Raw genomic sequence first — 20106 nt, forward strand, 5'->3', positions numbered from 1 at the left:
ATTACTTTTATTTTTTAAACTAGACCCAGGCACCTGGGTGGCTCAGACAGTTAAGCCACCAACTCTTGATTTCAGCTCAGGTCATGATCCCGTGGTTTGTGAGTTCGAGCCCCGTGTCAGGCTCTGCGCTGACAGTGCAGAGCCTGCTTGGGATTCTCTCTCTCCCTCTCTCTGCCCCTCCTCTGCTGGTGCATGCTCTGTCTCAAAACAAATAAATAAAAATTTTAAAATATATTAAAAAATAAAGTAGATTATCAGTTTTCTACTGGGAGAGTCTGCCCTGGGTTGGGGGGGGGGGGGTGGTTGAAGCAGCACAGCATGTCACGCAAGAGTCTCCAGTGTCCAATGGTGGGGGCCTGAGCTACATTCTTGGTGGGAGATTCCCTTTCATCTTCGTTGGGTCTATCTGTTTTATGATATTTCATGTTTTGGAAAATACGATTTAACTCACAAGTCAATCAGATCTATAAAATATTAAGAAGGCCTGCTCCTCTCTCTATTATACTCCAAATACCAAGAACCACCATGAGTTGCTGGGACGAGGGGGAGAGAAAAGAAACAGAAGATTAATTAGAAAACGGTGGTCCTTGCTCTGATGTACATCTCCTCCCAAAGGAAAGAGGCTGATTTGAAGTAGCCTAAATGAAGCTCTGCATTTCCCAAAGCCCACCAGAAGATAGTGCAAAGGACAATGGTGTTAAAAAAACAATTTCAAAGAAATCATGGCTGAGTTGGAAGAGCACACGACTCTTGATCTCAAGGTTGTGAGTTCGAGCCCCATGTTGGGTGTAGAGATTACTAAAAAAAAACACACTAAAAAAAAAAAAAGAAGGAAAGAAATCATAACCATAACAAGATCTAAGGTTTTTGTAGTCCTTACTATGTGCCAGGCATTGCTCTAAATAGAAAAGTAAATGCATAACATTTCTTTCAGTAGTAATTGTTATCTTCGAGTAATTTTGCAGACAAATTTAAGATCATCAGATAACAGGCACTTACATATTTATGAAATGAATAACTGTGAAATAAGACATCACCACTTACAACAATTACAGACAGTCCTGGGATGTACAGAGGTGTGAGACACAGTGTCTGTTCTTCAGGGGCTTATAATTCAAGTAAGATAACAAACTTGTCCATAGATGGGGTAAGAAAAAAAAAGACTCGGAGGGCACGTGCTAAGTGCCGAATGCGTGAGTCCAAGAGGAGAGCACTTATGAGGGCTGGACAAGCGTGCAGGGAGTAGGAAGGGCAGGGAAGTATGAAGAGCAGTGGTGAAGAGGGCAGGTGTGCAGGGCCCCAGCAGAGCCGGGGCGGGGGCCTTCAGGCAGTGGGAGACCAGGTGGAGGGCAGGACAGAGCACTCAGGCTAAGAAAGCTAAGAAGGGGGCTTTTTTTTTTTTTTTTTTTTTTTTTTTTTTAAATTTTTTTTTTCAACGTTTTTATTTATTTTTGGGACAGAGAGAGACACAGCATGAACGGGGGAGGGGCAGAGAGAGAGGGAGACTCAGAATCGGAAACAGGCTCCAGGCTCTGAGCCATCAGCCCAGAGCCCGACGCGGGGCTCGAACTCACGGAATGCGAGATCGTGACCTGGCTGAAGTCGGACGCTTAACCGACTGCGCCACCCAGGCGCCCCAAGAAGGGGGCTTTTTGTGTGAGGGGGATGCAATTAAGTATTATTTTAGGCAGGTTAGCTTGGCAGGGTTTGCAGAGAGGACTGGAACAGGGAGAAGAGAGAGGAAGGAAGGCCAGGGCAGTGAGGATGATGCTAGCTCTGGCCTGGGTCACACCAGGTGGGACAACCAACAGAGAGAGACTGCAGGAGCCCTTGATGTGCAGCTCTCCAGCCCACGATTTTTCTGACCGGAGCCCACGGACCTGGCTCCCAACCTGCAACTCTCTGGATGAGGCTTTTCCCTTGATCAATGCTCCAAGAGCCCAAATCAGCGTGAGGCCCTGCTTCCTTCCCACCATGCTCTCTCTCCTGCTTTCACTCTTTCTTTGCAGTGATCTATTCACTTTCGGTGGGACTGCTTTGTGAGCTTTTAATATGTTATTCAGTTTCTCATTTAATAGGATGGTTAAACTACGAATGCTTTGTGAGTTTTCAACCACAGGGCTGGGGGTATAAGGCTAAGGTTCCTTCCCTGCATTGTGTGTGTGTGTGTGTGTGTGTGTGTGTGTGTGTGTGTGTGTGGAGGGGTGGGGGGTGGTGGTGAATGGCATAACCGTTTAGGTCTTTTTGACTGTTGGGGATAGTGTTCAGTGTTTAGGAGCTCATCATCACATTCAGTATGTTGGGACTCTGATAAAGCTGCTTTGTGACCCACCATATGTCTAAGGTTCCCCACCTCTGCCTCCCTGAAGAGCTAGATACTCCAGGGCAAGGTTCTTCAAATTCTTCCGACCTTGTCCCATAGTAAGAAATACACTTGACAACTCAAGCCTACACATACATACATAGAATATATATATATATATATATATATATATATATATATACACACTAAAACCTTGGATTGCGAGTGTTCTGCAAGACAAGCAAAGATTTCTAATAACTTTTAACTTGATAAACGAGTGAGGTCTTGCAGTATGAGTTAGTGCATGATGCTGAATGTCACATGATCACAACTGAGCCACTGGTTCTTGAAATTTGCTTTGACATACGTGTGCTTTGGACTACAAACATGTTTCCGAGATGAATTATGCTTACAAACCAAGGCTTTACTGTGTATTACCACCCCCCCCACACACACATATATACACACACAAATAAACACATGGACAAATCTCTCCCTCTCTCTCTATGTATATATATATATATGTATATGTATATATATAACAATATACATATATCTACACATATATAACTTAAACAGAAGCTTCAAGAAAAAATAAATAGCTTTACTGTGTGTGATATACCCTGGTATTTTCTATTCTCTATTATTATTTTCTTTAAAAAAATCTGGTTACAAACAACTAAACCAATATAGTAACCACTCAAAACGTGGTTGTTATATCCTTCCCCAGTCTGGGCACACTGTCCCACCTAAATCTTCATAAAGAGCCATAGAAAGGTCCAGAAGGCATGGTCTCCTGAGTGCCCAGGCCACCTTATCTTCTGTGACTGCCTATCTCCCTCATTTACAAAAGGTACCAGATTTATTCCCGGTGGGATGAAGAAAGGATGGGGGCCTTTTCACACTGGAGATGAAAGGGTATAAGCATCTGGTCTCAGGATGACTAAATGGGATTTGGACAACCCGTCGTATGTTCACAAAGGAAGAACTTACTGCTCCAGAGTCATCTAATCGCCACTGAATGGAAAGGAGGCTTCCTTTCTCTGTACCTTCCCAGTCACCTCTGTTTTAAGAGGACTCCAACCCCCATAGTCTCACCCCCAACCCCAGCTAGGGATAGAGCAGAACTGATTGGAAGGAGTCCTACATTGCTCCTAAATTCTAACTTCTGAGAATAGCCAACAGAATGTCTGGACTAGGGTGTCCTTTAGGGTGCCTTGTCTGTATTGCTAATAGGGCGATATGTTTTGTGAACACTGAGTGAATCACAGCTCGGAGTCAAGGCTATTTGTTGAAAAGAACCTAGTCTCTGACTTGTTTTCTTAAAAAAAAATAGTATACTCCACCTACTCACCTACTCAACCCCGCCCTAACCCAAGGTAGGGTATAAAGGGATGTTAATTTAAAGATCAGAATACCAGGACTGTACCCTCGTGGGGACAATCAGCTCTTACAGCCCGGGCTTCTTCCTCTCTGCTGTGACACTTCACATTATTTCAATCTATGCCCCAGTTGTAGAGCCATGTTGGCAAGGAGATTTTTCTAAAGGTTTTTCCTCATTGCTTAGGGCCAAAGATTTTGTCCTCTGACCTTTTGATTCCCGTTCTGCATCTAATCAATGTCAGGTCACCACAAGTAAAACTAAAATGAGGTTAAGTGGAAACGAAAAACAAAAGCGAAACCCCCAACGAGCAACAAAGCCCCAAGCCTGCCCAGCCAAGTTGTAAACGACTCACCATTTTGAAGTCGTACAATCACTGGGATAAGAGAATGTTTCTCGTTTACCTCCCCACTCACCGTCCCCACCCCACCCCCCTCCATTTGTTTGGTGTCTGATTTGTTTCTAGTAGCAGCAGGGAGGTCAGAGCAAGCCAAGAAAATGAATGGAATCAGCCTCCTGCCGGGCCGCCTGGAGCGGGCGGGTGTTACGGATCAGCGTAAAGCCAGCTCCCTTTCCCGGGCCGGGCCGATGTAACTCACTGGAGTGGCAAATTACATCAGACCTACAGCTGTAACCCGACATTATGATTAATTTGATCAGTAATTTCTCCTGTTTTTCATTTTAATCGGTGTGACTATTCTACTGTGGCAGGTCTTTCAGATCTAATTAAGATAAATTTCCGAGTAAAAGACTTGGCAGACTTTCCGAGTCAAATCCGGGCATCAAGTGTGAGGACCTGAAGCCCCAGTCAATCACCTTCGGGGAGGGCCCGGCGCTGCACCCGGCAATCAGCCATTCACACTTAAGCAAATTCATAATCTCCGGCACTGCTTAGTCATTCTCTCGGAAACGTCCCAGGCAGAAAAGGCAAGAAAGGAAAACCCCAGACAATGTCATTTCTGCCCCTGTGCTCACACTTTGCTGATCTGTCCAAACTACACGGATGACCCTATAAGTGGACACTTTACAGAATCCCTGAGTGGGTGTTTCTAAAAAAATTTTTTTAAATACATACGTGCCTGTGTGTATATATAACCAATAAACACAACTATACGTACACACAAGTATGGAGCACACATACATGTAACTATGAAGATTAAAAAAAATTTTTTTAACGTTTGTTGTTGACAGAGTGTGAGCAGGGGAGGGTTAGAGAGAGAGGGAGACACAGAATCCGAAGCAGGCTCCAGGCTCTGAGCTGTCAGTACAGAGCCCAATGCGGGGCTCGAACCCACCAACTATGAGATTATGACCTGAGCCGAAGTCGGATACTTAACCAACTGAGCCACCCAGGCGCCCCATTAAGATTTAAAGTCTACATCACAGCTTTTTTGCAGCAGGCACTGCAAGCGATGGGCATCTCTCAGGACAATTGGCCTGAGTGCCACAAGATGGGGTTGAGAGAAAGCCCCGCCACAAGAAGCAGAAGTATGAGCTGGGAAGTCCCCCCCCCCCCCCCGCAATAAGATTGTCCTCCTTCCCCCCACTGGCATACACACAGTCTGCATTCAGGGAGGCAATAAGAAGTCCCCTGGCTTGAGGCTGGGTGTGGGGGACTTACTTCTCCAGGGGCTCTGAATGTTGTACATGCAAAACAAGCATTACTGAGGTTGTCTATGACACATCCAACAATGAACTGGTCTACACAAAGACCCTGTCAAAGAACTGGATCGTGCTCATCAACAGCACACGGTACCGACAGTGGGATGAGTCCCACTATGCACTGCCCCTGGGTCGCAAGAAGGGGGCCAAGCTGACTCCCTAGGAGGAAGACATTTTACAAGAAACGATCAAAGAAAATTCAGAAGAAATATGATGACAGGAAAAAGAATGCCCAAATCAGCATCTTCTGGAGGTCCAGTCCTAGCAGGGCAAGCTGCTCCCATGCATGGCTTCAAGACCAGGCCAGCATGGCCGAGCAGATGGCTCTGTGCTAGGGGGCAAGGAGCTAGAGTTCTGAGGAAAATCAAAGCCAGAAAGGCAAACGAATCTTCCTCCCTCTTATCTTCAGTCATGGAATAAAGGTGTTCATTGTTCAAAAAAAAAAAGTTACATAATACACATAGAGTCCAACCCTGTAATGCAAACACACATCCATCCACATATTGGACTTGGGTTGACAGGGGTTAAGACCTTATTTTCCCAATTTGTTTTCTTTTAGGTCAATCCATGATGGATCCTAAGCCTGGTGACTGATATGGGTACAAGTTCTGTTGGGTTTCTCCTGTCCTTTGAAGATGAAGATGTGAATGAGATTATTTTTTCCTAAAGCCTTATGATCATAAAGACCTGCCTGTCCAATCTGTTACAGGCAGACATTAGGCGAGTGTTAAGGATTTGCCTGGGTTACTGGGTCTACACACCCACTTACCTACGGGATACATGAAACAACATGCCAAGAACCTTAAAGGGGTGGATGTTCTTGGAGACATTTCTTGCATTTTATATAGAATACATTGCTTCACAATGATGGCACCGATCCCAATTATCACAAAGCAAATTCTCCATTCGAACAGGAATGGCCACTTTGGAAAGCAGATGTGACTGGAGAGAGGATGCTTAACATAAATGTCACTTTTTTTTTTTTTTTTTTTGAGAGAGAGAGAGAGACCATGCACTAAAGCAGGGGAGAAGGGGCCAGGGTGGGCGGGGGGGGGGGGGGAGAAAGAGAGAGAAACAGAGAGAGAACCTTTTTATAATTTTTTTTATTTTTTTAATGTTTATTTTTGAGAGACAGAGACAGAGCATGAGTGGAGAGGGGCAGAGAGAGAAGGAGACACAGAATCTGAAGCAGGCTCCAGGCTCTGAGCTGTGGGCACAGAGCCTGACGTGGGGATCGAACTCACAAGCCATGAGGTTATGACCTGAGCTGAAGTCGGACGCTTAACTGACTGAGCCACCCAGGCGCCCCAGAGAGAGAGAGAGAATCTTAAGCAGGCTCCACAGTCAGCGTGGAGCCCAATGTGGGGCTCAATCCCCCGACCCTGGGATCATGGCTTGAGCCAAAATCAAGAGTTGGATGCTCAAACAACTGAGCCACCCAGGTGCCCCTGCGAATGTCATTCTGTAGCAGCTCTCACACTTCTGATAAAGAGGGTAGAGGACTTCTACAAACCACACTACGATCTTCCGGCAGGTAAAAAGAATGACATTCTAATTCTGTATGGACTCTACACTTGGAGGATGATTTTGCTACCGTTTTATGTGTATCTCGGCTTTTGCTCCTGAAAAAGCATCTTGAAATGATGGTGTAAGAGAAGACTCCCCCCGCCCCCCCACACACAACAGAAGCAGACAGTGTCAACTGTGCTTCCACGTCTGTACAACAGACAATGGAAACGCAGGAAGGTGTGATCTTCATAGTCACATAGCCAGGCGATGTTGGGCCTAAAACCTGGAACGACACTCCCTGACTTCTCTGATTTCTCAGTGGTCACAGACCATTCAATCTCTTTGAGTTTCAGTTGGGTACAAACAGTTCCACGAAACTGGTATATTTACCAAATAAAGAGAAGAATGTATGGCCCCATTCTCCCCTGTAACTGCAGAGTTTCTGGTTCTTGAGCAATGATAAGACTGAAACTTAAATCGGGAGCTACAAGAAAGACCAGACAGGGGACAGTGAGAGTCTTTCTTCCAACTGTGCAATTTACCTCCGTTTTCATCTGCAAGGAAGAAATTGTTCCGTGATTTAAATGAGATCTCTTTAAACAGAGGAAAATCCCACAATGAAAAAAAGACTAAAAAGAGGCAGATTTAGCACAGTAGACAAGGTGTTATGGCAGATAGACCTTGGTTTGCATCGTGCCTCTTAGAGGTCCTTACCTGTAATTTTCTGACCCATGAAGTGAGCTATTGGGACATCTAAGGTTTGTTGAGCTTTGGACCATACCTGGAAGCTCATTAGAAATGCAGAATCTGGAGTTGGCTTTCTACCCCAGAGCTCCTGAATTGGAGTGTAAATTTATCAAGATCCCAGGGGGCTTCATACGCAAATAAGAGCTTGAGAAGCCCAGGTATAGACTGGATAAGATGCCATCTAGCATCAGACTGGGCATCTCATAAACTCTTATTTGCAGAGGGCGTTAAAAGATTATTTATTTCTCATATTCTATGTTGAGTGTCAGAGGTGAATCACAAGGTGTGAGATTTTTCTGCAAATACTGGCTAATGACCCACCTTCAGAGTCTGGGAGAGGTTCCAGTGGATAACAAAGTACATTTATGGTTGTTTTCATTTCCTGGTGGGCTGTGAATCTGGGGAGGGGTAGGGCAGAAGTCACACCAGCTCAATCTTTTTAGAAACGAAGACCTAGTTTTATTATGTCATAGAATAAAAGTTAGCACCGCTCCTGCAACCAACACTGCATGTAAAAAGCGTTTTGTGTAAATAAGAGGTAGGAATTTGCTCTTTTAGAAATGAATAACTGTGAGCCTATTTACAAGACAATAGGTAGTTATCCTCAACCCTGGCTCCACATTGGAATCAATTGGACAGCTTTTAAAAAATGATGATAACTGTGACCCACCCCACTAGAGTCCAATCTGAATCTTTGGGTGGGACCTCGGCCTTGGGATTTAAAAAGAAACTCTGCAGGTAATCCCACTGTGCAGTTGATGGTGAGAACCCTTGCCGTTGAGTTTGTAAATGTTCTCCTAAAAAAAGAACGCAAAGAGTTGATCAAAACGCAAAGAACTGAACAAAATGCAGTGTGGGCACGGCCGCAGCTGTTTGGAGAGGATGTGGCTTGGGTGAGCCAAGAAGAGGGTGGGAGGTCAGACAAGGCAGTGGGATAATAGGCCTCTGTGGCCCAGAAAATATTTGATTACATGGAGGCCTGCCTTTCTGGTATGAAGATACCTACTTTATCACTTAAGGATGTTCAGTAGCAATGAAAATGGTATGCAGATTGTGCCTTGAAGATGCTTAAAATGTATTCACGGAGATATTTATACTCAGGGAGCTTGGAAAATACCCCATTTTTGCTTTCTGCCTCTAATAACTGTCTGCCTTGTCCAGGTTGTTTCCAAGGACCATTTGGTTTTAGCTCAAGATTGGTCAAATTCTTTCCATGGAGTGCAGAATGCCGGACGTGGTAATTACTGTAAGGACTGTTAATTTTTAGAACCTCCGACATACAAGATTATTTTCCCCCTGATTTACAACATACAAGTTTCCAAGACAACCAGACTCAGGGGAGTTTTCCTTGGGGGAAGTGAGAGGGTTTCTCTGAAATCTTCTCCTCTCTGAACCCTTCAGTGTTGCTTTGTTCTCTTTAAATGCCACATTCATAACCTCACAATGCAATGACACAGAGCTCAACTCGGGAAAGAGCGGCCAGCCTCAGGGAGGATATGGAGCCCAGCTGAGAAAAGAAGGAGATCCCTGACTTTACTTCTCTTTTATGACAGTGAAGTATCTTCTGGTGTAGAAAACTAAGTGGTGGCTGGCGCCAGGCTGATCCCAGTCAAACGACAGTTCAGACGAAATGTGTTGGACTGGAAAGTTGCATTGATCAGAGCCCAACTGGGCCTTCAAGTGACAGCTGCTAGTTCCTAGAAGAGAGCTGTCAGCATCTACCTGTAGGGCACTCCCCCACCACTGTGGGGTTCATCCGTGGCCTCACAGGCATCCCCACTGAGTGGCCAAGGACTCGGAATTGTCCTTTCAGTGGACAGCCACTCCAAAGAGCACCTGAAGCTTTGCCATGTGGATTCCTCTTACACACGAAAGAAAATTCTCTGGAACTGCCATTCTCAACGTTTATTTATTTTTGGGACAGAGAGAGACAGAGCATGAATGGGGGAGGGGCAGAGAGAGAGGGAGACACAGAATCGGAAACAGGCTCCAGGCTCTGAGCCATCAGCCCAGAGCCTGACGTGGGGCTCGAACTCACGGACCGCGAGATCGTGACCTGGCTGAAGTCGGACGCTTAACCGACTGCGCCACCCAGGCGCCCCGGAACTGCCATTCTCAACATGGCGCCTTTCTCTGTCTTGTCTCTGTACTGAAGCCAGAATGCCCAATTTAGTTCTCGACAGTGGAGGATGAAGGAGAAAGAAAACACCAGTGCCTCTGAGGTATGCTCACTCTCTCTCTCTTTAAAATAGGAAATGAGAAAAGAGCTGGGGGAAACAAACCATAAGAGATTCTTAAAGATAGAGAACAAACTGAGGGTTGATGGAGGGAGGTGGGTGGGGGATGGGCTAGATGGGTGATGGGTGTTAAGGAGGGCATTTGTCATGATGAGCACTGGGTGTTGTATGTAAGTGATGAATCACTGAATTCTACTCTTGAAACCAATATTGCACTGTATGTCAAGTAGCTAGAATTTAAAAAAAAAATTGAGGGGCGCCTGGGTGGCTCAGTTGGTTAAAGCATCTGACTTCGGCTCAGGTCATGATCTTATGGTTCATGAGTTCGAGCCCCGTGTCAGGCTCTGTGCTGACAGCTTTGGATTCTATGTCTTTCTAACCCTCCCCCACTCCTGCTCTGTGTCTCTCTGTCTCTCAAAAATAAATAATAAACATTAAAATAAACAAACAAATAACAATTTGAAAAGAAGAAAGAAAGAAAGAAAGAAAGAAAGAAAGAAAGAAAGAAAGAAAGAAAGAAAGAAAGGGAGAGAGCGAGCCAGGATGGGAGCATTACTGCTGAGAGAATGTCCCACAGACAGAGAGTTTCGGAATCTGGTGCTCTAGAGGCCTTACACCCGGCTTGCCATACAGATTTCAGACTGGCTTCACCTGTTTGGATTCCAACCACTCTTAAAATGCAGAGGCTGAGAAGGAAGTCGTCAGGGTATTGACCACTGGAAACTTCTCAGTCAAGAGCCAGGAGGGCGGGAGTGTGGTGAGGAGGGTGCATGCCCTCTCTGTCCTGTTGATTCCGTGGTGTTGCCAGGGGCCATGGGGGCCAGTGGTACCCTGTCACTTCTCTGTGCCCTGGTACGGGGAGGCACAGTTCCAGGTGCAGTGATGTGTGAACAGGAGAAAGAATGGGCAGGGAAGAAGACGAAGAGGGGAGGCCGAGCTAAAGGAGAAGCCCCCCAAGACCTCAGCCGCCATGAGGGGCAAGGCAGCCAGACCTTCACTTCATTTTTTGACCCAGGTGGTTTTTCTCATTGCCAACTGTAAGGACCATCCTTGCTTTCAGCTTTCCCTGCTCTTGCTTTGCTTTTGAGTGTTTTCTCCCCTCTTTCCCCATTTTTCTGTAATTTCTTTTCTCTACCGTCCAGTCCATGGGATTTGGTCTGTGGATTTTTGCAAGATGTTCCTTGCATAAGGAAATGCAAGGTTAATTTAGTTGTGCGGACGCTGTATTAAGTTAGAGAAGGGAGCCATAGAGCAGTGGTTGCTGAGGGATTTTCCATGGGATATTAATTTGTGTTATGTGAAAAAAAAGGTTCAGTGGTTACGTAGGTTTGAGAATTTCGTGGTTAAATAATGTTGACTAGACATCTCTACTGTGGGATGCATTTTAACTTTCAGTGTCCTGCTATTCATTGAGAAGTATTTAGGACTGGCATACGGTATGGTCCCTATCTATCTATCTATCTATCTATCTATCTATCTATCTGACCTACCATGAAATCTATTTTCAATGCAATTTCTTTGGCCTGGTGTTTTATGAAAGGCACTTCGGGAAATGTTGCCTTCAAAAATGCTGGCAGCCAAATAAGGAAATGAGAATATATAGCTCACCAACGACCCAAACGAACATTGCAGAGGCAGAACAATATAAACGGAGAATGCTCTGAAGTCTGACAGTAATGGTGAGGAAGTTCCTTCAGCTTTCTGACAGTCTCTTTGCCCTGCATTTGAACAAAGATAATTTTTGCCTCTTCTGGGCTATTGTGAGGAGGAAATGAGAGGCTAAAGTACTCAGAGAGTATAAGATACACGGATACAGTCGATAAATGATAATGGTCATTCCATGAGACCAAAGCATGAAATCATGTCTCTAAAATGCACTTTGTAAATTTCCAAACATACTGCATATATTGGTCACATACTATCAGGAGTCTTTCTTGAGTGTTGTGTATGTGTTGTGGGTTATGTTATTGTACATACATAGCTCTTTCTTTCCGTGTAATCCAAACCACCTTATTTGTATTATTTCATGAATAGAATGTGGAGCCGGAAAAGACTTTAAGATCATCTAATACAAATTTTTCATATAGTAAGTGACACAACTGAGTCCCAGAGATTAGGTGATTGTGCAAGGTCACACAGCCAGTTAGTGGCAGAACCGGGATCACCAAGATTCTTCCTGTTCACCCACACACTGAAACCCACAACTTCGGGAATTTAGAAGGAAAAAAAAAAGTTTTGGTTCTTAATAACATTGATGGAGAATCTGAGGTTCGGCGGGTTGAAGTGAGAATTCTTTAAGATTACACAAGCACTTTGCTACAGTTCTCTTTCTTCCTGCTCCCCTGCATGCAGGCTTGCCCTTGCTGCAGGTGTCCCCGCTTCCCTCTGCTGTGTCCCCCTCCTCAGAAATCCCCCTCACCTCTCTGACTCAACTCTGCAAAACTTGTGTGTAATTATGAGCCTCATTCTAGTTTCTATGGCTTTTTCCATAGTGTGCAGTGTGCACTGTTATTGTGTACATGCGCACTTTTATATTCCCGTGACTATTTGCTTTCTGTTCAACTTTGAGTGGGTCTGTTGGGTCTCCTGTTTCCCTTGGATGATAATGTCTGTAGTCAAAAAAGGAAGAAAGGCAGGCAGGATTCTGGTATTTTTTAGTGCCAGCTAACTCTCAGGAAGTGAATTAGATCCTCTCATGGACACCATCACATTTAGTCCCCATATCATCCCTCCAGCCAATGAGGAAATCGATGGGCTGACCTCACCCAAGTGCTCAGCAGAGCCAGTGTTCATTCAAGTTCAAGTCTGTTTGCTTCTAAAGACCATGCTCTCTCTATGGCCCCACATTGCTCTGCAGACCTTTCCTGGGGCTACCATGCACACCACAGGTGCTTGATAAATGTTTGCAGATAATGACAGAAGTGCTTTCTTTACAACCCGGAGAACCTTCCCTTGCAGGTCTATCCTGTGGAAGTCAATTTAAAAGCCCGTGGAAAATGTATCCCAAACCTGTGGGAAATGAATTGGGGCTAAAATATGAGGAATAACGCTTGATCATGCAAGCCCAAGAATACTGCATTAACACAAATACCAGCTGTTATTTTGCTCATTCAGAGCGAAGTGCCAGCCGGCACATTCGGCACGTCTCAAATTGCCACTAAAGCCTGCATCTATGCACATGGAGGCAAAATTCTTTCAGAACTATCCTGAACTAGACTTTGAGATTCGCTTATGAGCCACATCCGACAGAGGGTGATGCGACTGGACGTTGTGTGTGGCTCCAGTCTCACTGCTGAGCGCAGGGCAGACAAGCCTCAGATCCGCCCACTGTCATGATCGGAGAGGCGCTGCTTTCCTTGGGGGGAGTTACGGCTTGCCACGTTCAAATGCAGCAATAATCTCTCCACCCCCCTTCGAGTCTGGCACCCTTCCTATCTGTCGCTACTTGACGTGAGCTTCCATAGTCAGTGGGGTGAACACGCTGCCTGCTTTGTTAAGCCCTTTTCTACATGATTTGACTAATCTACCCAGCAGTAACAGAAATGGTAAATCTAGACAATGACAAAGAAGCACCGCAGTATATAAGTATATTCTTGGTAAACTAATTTTCCCCCTGCCACTCTCAAAGCAATATAAACTTTGTTGTTCCTCCCGGATCTCGAATGCTTGTAATAAATTCTTTGAAATGTCAGTAATGTTGAACTGAGGTTTTTTTTTTTTTTTAAGGAGATTTTCTTTCTTTCATAAAAGGAAAAATTGTCCCTTGCAGAGAATGTGGATAAGTATGTTTTGTTCATTTTATTCAGTGCTGAGTACGGTTGGGTAAAGGGACTCCCATTTCCCACCCAAACTCTTGCTGAATGGATGAACGATGCATGGAACCCTCAATTTACCAGATGATGGGATACACAGAAATAAATTTGTACTGTTTCATATCTGCGGTATAATCAACAGCTGCTTAACATACTTATAACACACAAAGCCTTTCCATCAGTATGTTGTATTTAATCTCCATGATAATTCTCTGGGTTTACATGGGTTTTGTCCTCCATAATAATTAACTTTCTTTCGGTTCTTTAGCCTGAGAGGAAGTCTTATGCACAACTGTGTGGACTCTTCCCATTTTTGAAAGGTCCTCACAGCCTGAGTTGCTCTAGGAGGATGCTGCCTACACCGTGATATTTCCACCATTTTTACCAAACTTACTGGATTTCATAAAACCATAAATCAGTTGGGTGAAAAATGTCAGCCAAACCAATTATTGACTGTCAACACTTTTCAATTCAATCACAACGATCGGTTTATTAGATCCATGCATACGCAGTTTGGTAAGCCCCAATCCACTGTAAAACACACGCTTGCTTTTGGATTGTGCAAAATTTGATGCCATTTTCAAGTTCAACTAGAAAACCTGAATCCAAGACCTGAATGGAATTTACAGCGGACAGAATGCCACCAGCCTTGGAAAATATCTGCCAGCTCAACCCAAACGATGAGGGTTAGAGTTGAGGGATGTGAGACACTTAGCTCAGGCACAACATTTAAGGATTTGCTTCAAAACACAGTAATCAAGATGAATAACATGATATTAAGAATTTTTTTTAACTTATTTTTTTTTTGACTTGTTTATTTTTGAGAGAGAGACAGAGACACAGTGTGAGTGGGGGAGGGGCAGAGAGGGAAGCCAACACCAAATCTGAATCAGGCTCCAGGCTTGGAGTGGCAGCACAGAGCCTGACACAAGGCTCGAACTCATGAACTGTGAGATCATGACCCGAGCTGAGGTTGAGGTTGGATGCTTAACTGACTGAGCCACCCAGGCGCCCCTAATGTGATATTTTAAAAGAATCAAAACGAATGTGAAAAATTCATGATCCACAAAATCAGCATTACTGACTTTTTCCTCTTGCCTCAGACTCCAATACGACTCGAGACTGTTACTGATCCTGTATCTAAAAAATTGATGTTCAGTTCATCTTGGATTTGGGCATTCGTTTTAATTTTTTGAAACACTGCACTAAAATATTATCTATCTTGACAATTGCCTTTTGGGGGGCAGCTTGAATCTTGCATCTGACTGCCTCCCTTGCCTCACCCTAGTCTTGGTCCAGGTTAGGAGAATTCTACAGTGATTCAGCCCTGTGTAGGCGCGAAGATGTCTGAGTTCTTTTAGAATCACCAAGGCCACAAAGGGATTACGAGGTGAATGTGCCTGCAAAGGGTAGCAGAATATGCCACCCCCAAACGTGTCACTTCGGCATGAGGATTATTTCAAGCCGAAGGCAACTAAAAACAGGTAGATATAAGAAAAGCTCTCTGACATTCCCTATTTGCCAAAAGCAGGGCATAAATGTGTAAAGACGTGCCCCGCCCCTCCCTCTCTACCGGGAAGGACGGCAGTTGATGACTGGGAACAACCGGAGAGCCTTTTCAGCAATCGAGGACTCTGTATAACAGATCTTGCTGAAACCAGCCCATACCGCTGGGCAATTCCTCACATATTTGCTTTCTCACAACTTGCCATCCCTGGAACTTCCATGTCCTTCTCCTTTGTCTTGTCCCTTCTCTACGAATGTGTTGTTCTTTTGTGAAAACGCTACCCACCGCTACGTAAACCCTAGTTCTAACCACCCCCTTTGAGTTGCACATCACTGAGTGCTCCTAAGGGTGACACCCATGCTAATAAGCTCCTGTTTGGTTTTCTCCTGTGAGTCTGTCATTTGTGAGTCTAGTTTATGGGCCCAGCCTGAGAACCTGGGATGAGCAGAGAGGACAAAGATTGTTTTTGTCTCCTGCACTGGCATGGGTCACCCAACCCAGTTTCAGAGGTTTGTGATATAAAACTGCAAATAGAATAGAAGAAGGAGCTCGAGAGAGTGTCTAATTTTACCCCCTCGCTTTATAGATGAAAAAACTTAGACTCACAAAGTTTTAACTCATTCCAGGTTAAATGAAGACTAACTGCTGGAGAGAAAGGAGGTTAGCCCAGGGCGCTGAGCCCCTCTCCCTCCCTCCCTCCCTCTCTCTTCCTTCCTTCCTTCCTTCCTTCCTTCCTTCCTTCCTTCCTTCCTTCCTCCCTCCCTTTCTTTCTTTCTTTCTTTCTTTTTTTCTTTCTTTCTTTCTTTCTCCTTCCTTCCTTCCTTCCTTCCTTCCTTCCTTCCTTCCTTCCTTTTTCTTCCTTCCTTCCTTCTTTTCTTTTTTCTTTTTTCTTTCTTTCTTTCTCTTCCTTCCTTTCTTCCTTTCTTTTTTAAAGTTTTTATTTTAATTCCAGTTAGTTAACATGCAGTGTTACATTGAGCCTTTCTATAGGAAGAAGCCATTGGAGATCAATTTGCTTTCAAAGGATGAAAGTCATGTGCCTCTAACTGCTTCTCAAGGGGTTGGGCTCTTTGGTGATAGTATACCACCCTCTATCACTCACACACTTTGGAACTTAGTGTTGAAAGTTTTGTGGGAAAACGTCCCACATGAGAAGATCAGGAGGCTGTGTCCACTGCATAGCAGAGGTGGAATGGATGCAGTTTTACTCCTGGGTGCCTGAGTGGTAACAAGACCTTTCCCTTAGCAAATGCACGTGGTCGAGAGCAATTTTATACTATCTCTCGAGCAACTTCACCTCTGAGGAGGTGACCATGCCCCTCATTCCTCAACAAGCATAGATAACTTTCCCTCCCCTAACTGCTTCCATGGATTTCTCTCTCCCTCTGTTATTTATTAAAATGTGCAATACAACAAGAAAGGGAAAAGATTATCCTGCCTCCTGCCATGCAAGACGACATGCAGAAGGCCAAGGTTAAATGCAGCATTTGGTTTCGTAAGCTCCTCTAATGCATAGGTGTGGAAAAGCAATCTGGGACCACAGTTTACAGCGGTGACTCTCTGAGGATAAAAACTTGACTTTAATTTGGACTCTCTGGCTAAGATAAAATCTGCTTCTGCTATCATTATCCCACTTATGTGTGTCCCCACTTTCTTTCCACTCTACCACCCAGCTGAGTGGGAAGAAATTAACCTGACCTTGAAGAATACTCACAGAATCTTCAGGACCACCGAGTTTTCAATAGCCAATACTATTCTACAGGCCTACCAACATTTCCATAGACTCCCAGGCCTGAAAAGGATCTTAAAAATTATATAGACCACACATTTAACAGACAAGGAAAACGAAGTCCAAAGAGTTAATGTGACTTGTCCAAAGTTGTCAGCTAGTTGGAGGAGGGTCAGAACAAGAGTAAGACCTCAAACCCTGGAGCCCCCCTATTCCCATGACTCTGTGACGAGGCTCCAACCACATCCAGCTTATCTCCAGATCACTGACGAAAGGGCATGCGCGCATCAGGGCTTTTACACAACGTTTAGAATTACCCTAGTGCAAATACAGACTCCCAAGGAACGGTCTCCAGAAAAGCCATCTCAAAGGTCACAGAAAGGAGGTATTTCACCATTCTTATGCTTACAGGGTCTTTATCCAGATCAAAATTATATGTTGAAATTAAAACCGTACATTGTTTTTTCTACCTAGGAATGATGAGACCCTATATATTCCTCCCCAAAGTTGCTTCCATTTATGTTTCTGATCTGCTCCTGCCCAACCCATTCTGTATGCCTGGTTTCAGTTTCTGGCACAGCCCGGGGCCAATGGGTTAGGGCAAAGGTAAGAAGTATGGATTGATATTTATCCTGGAACCTAAGGATTAAATTCAACTCATAGTTGTGTTTTGTAAACCCAAGTCTGCTTTTCTTATTTATCCTGAGAAGTATAAATTCTCTTCTCATCCTTCCTGAGAATGAATTTGTGGGTGGGTAGCTCTCGAGTGCCCATGGAGATTCCAAAGACAGCCCTCCAGGGGCCAGCTCTGGTGCCCACGCTAGACACCCAGCTCCCCTATAACCCTGAGCAACCAAAAATTAGTACTCTGAAGTGATAATACTCTAGACTCCTATCTGTCTTGAAGCAACAACCTGGTTTTGTAAATGCAGTCAACTTCATGGAATTGAGTAAAAGGGTGGAAAACTTATATTGCAATAGTAGAGCAAAACTCGACCAGAACTATTTGGAGAGTTTCAGTCTAGAGTGATACAGCCTGCCAGCTCTCTTCGCCTTTTTTTTTTTTTTTTTTAATTTTCATCTCGAGAAATGACCTCACCCAACTAGACTGACACAAGCCACTTACATTTATTATAATTTTCTGAAGATGTGACAGCCTCTCTACACTTGTAGAAATAATTATTATTCTTCGAAGTTGTTTTTTTAAACCTTCTGAATTCCTGGTTTTCCCTGACAACCTAAGTTGCCTAGTTCTAAACTGCTCTCTCGCAAGCAGAGTTTGAACAATGTAAAAGGACAAAGCCCACATAAAACAAAGACTTGTAAAATAGAATTTAAAATGTCATATCTGATTTTAGTTGATCTTTGTTCTTTTAATCATCTTCAGACAAAAACACTTTACTCTGGTGCATAAAGATCATTACCTTTGAGAGTTAAATATCTTTGCAGGTCCTCTTAAAGTTTTCTTTTTAAAAAGTTCAAACATTTCATGTTCCACAAACTCAAAAACCCCTCAGTTAGTGTAGAAAGAAAACAGTATTTCAAAACCATGGAATTCTTCACTTTCTTTACACATGCCTATAGTAAAGGGGAAAAAAAACCTTTTTCTTCTTAAAAATTAGTTCTCTATCTACTCGGCAATATTTTAAAATGTTTTACTATATCATTCCTTCAGTGGTCATGCATTAGATCCACAGAAGTTAAGAGTATTACCTTACCAATGTATTTGTTAAGTTTATGAGTTAAAACCCTGATAGGAAAGGGGCGCCTGGGTGGCTCAGTTGGTTGAGCGTCTGACTTCGGCTTAAGTCATGATCTCACAGCTGGTGGGTTTGAGCCCCGTGTCGGGCTCTGTGCTGACAGCTTGGAGCCTGGAGCCTGCTTCGGATTCTGTGTCTCCCTCTTGCTCTGTCCCTAACCCACATGCATTCTGTCTCCATCTCTCTCAAAAATAAATACACATTAAAAAAAATGTTTTTAAACCCTAATAGCAAAAAAGAATATTCTCTCAAGGTTGTAAAGAAAGAAATGTGACTCTCAGCCTTCATTTCTTGCAAAAACAACACAAAACGCAACAGGTCCCCTGGATTTTCATAGGAAACCATTGAATGACTTCTGGAAGTTCTCCTGTTGGAATTTATTTCCATGAGGCTGATCGGTCACCTCATCCACAAGTCCTATCAACAGCCATTCAAATGGATTGTCTATATCTGACTTTCAGTGGCCAATAGAGATTTATAAGATATTGACACTGTTCAGAAAAGACTGATGTCCACAGAGCTCAAAGTGTCGCTCCACTCTAAGGAACACTGGACTGGATACAACAACTGGGGACTGAGCTAAGTAACTTCATCCCTCAGAGCAGCACAAGTTCTTTTCGTTGGTAATTTCTCCTATTTGGGTGCCTCACATAGAGGAAGTGTTTAATCATATGGTGTGTAGGTCCATCTAATTTAACTGCTCCTAAAAAGCATTAAACTCATTCTCTGGAATAATAGAGTTGAATTCCAAATGCTAAAAACATTAGGATGGCTGCAATCATGCATCTTGTAAGTTTGATTGTACCTATTTTCTCCGTAGGTGCCAAGTGCACACTTTAGATTTTTATAGCCTGCGTTCATGGCAGTCCCAGGTCAAAGGCATTATGTTGTCTCGCACTTGTAAGATTAAAAAAAAAAATACACATTCAAACCCGACTCAAAAGAACGTTCACCTTCCAAGCAACAACGACCCAAGTGCCGGGGAAAACACAATTACTCATCTTACCCAAATGGTTTCATTTCCAGGAAAACTTGGGGCCACCATTGAGAATTCAAGTTCATAGCAACAAAGTTAGGGGACAACAAACAAAATCAGTTCTCAAATGCTAACTCTAAATCCACTGGCCTCTCTGTGTGTCAAGCTAGTGTGGCTTTGCAGACTTTGCTGTTGAGGACCTGGGGACTCATGGCTATTGTTGTCCTCAGGTAGGGGAGGGCCGCCTGCCCCAGAATCAAGGAGGGGGTTGATTTGGCATTTGAAATGAGTGTATGGGCTGCTCACTTTGTTGGACTTTGTCACTGTATCACCAATGCACTAAACCATCTGTCATCTCACTGGGGAAAACATCACTATGTAAGTCAAAACCTGGGCTATTAATTTCTGGATCTGAGGTGTTGACACCACAGTCATTATATTCTGAAGCTAATTTATTTTAGAGGCATCTAAGTTAAGAATGGCT

At 43.9% G+C, this 20106-nt stretch overlaps 1 protein-coding gene and 1 pseudogene across 1 annotated transcript in view; one reads left to right on the top strand and one right to left on the bottom strand.

Moving 5' to 3' along the window:
- Window positions 1-20106, bottom strand: part of POU6F2 (POU class 6 homeobox 2) — a 387072-nt gene that overhangs the window by 106419 nt on the left and 260547 nt on the right. The window lies entirely within an intron of this gene.
- LOC122487715 lies at window positions 5096-6284 on the top strand (annotated as a pseudogene).

Source organism: Prionailurus bengalensis, chromosome A2, assembly GCF_016509475.1.
Source record: "Prionailurus bengalensis isolate Pbe53 chromosome A2, Fcat_Pben_1.1_paternal_pri, whole genome shotgun sequence".
NCBI lineage: Eukaryota > Metazoa > Chordata > Mammalia > Carnivora > Felidae > Prionailurus > Prionailurus bengalensis.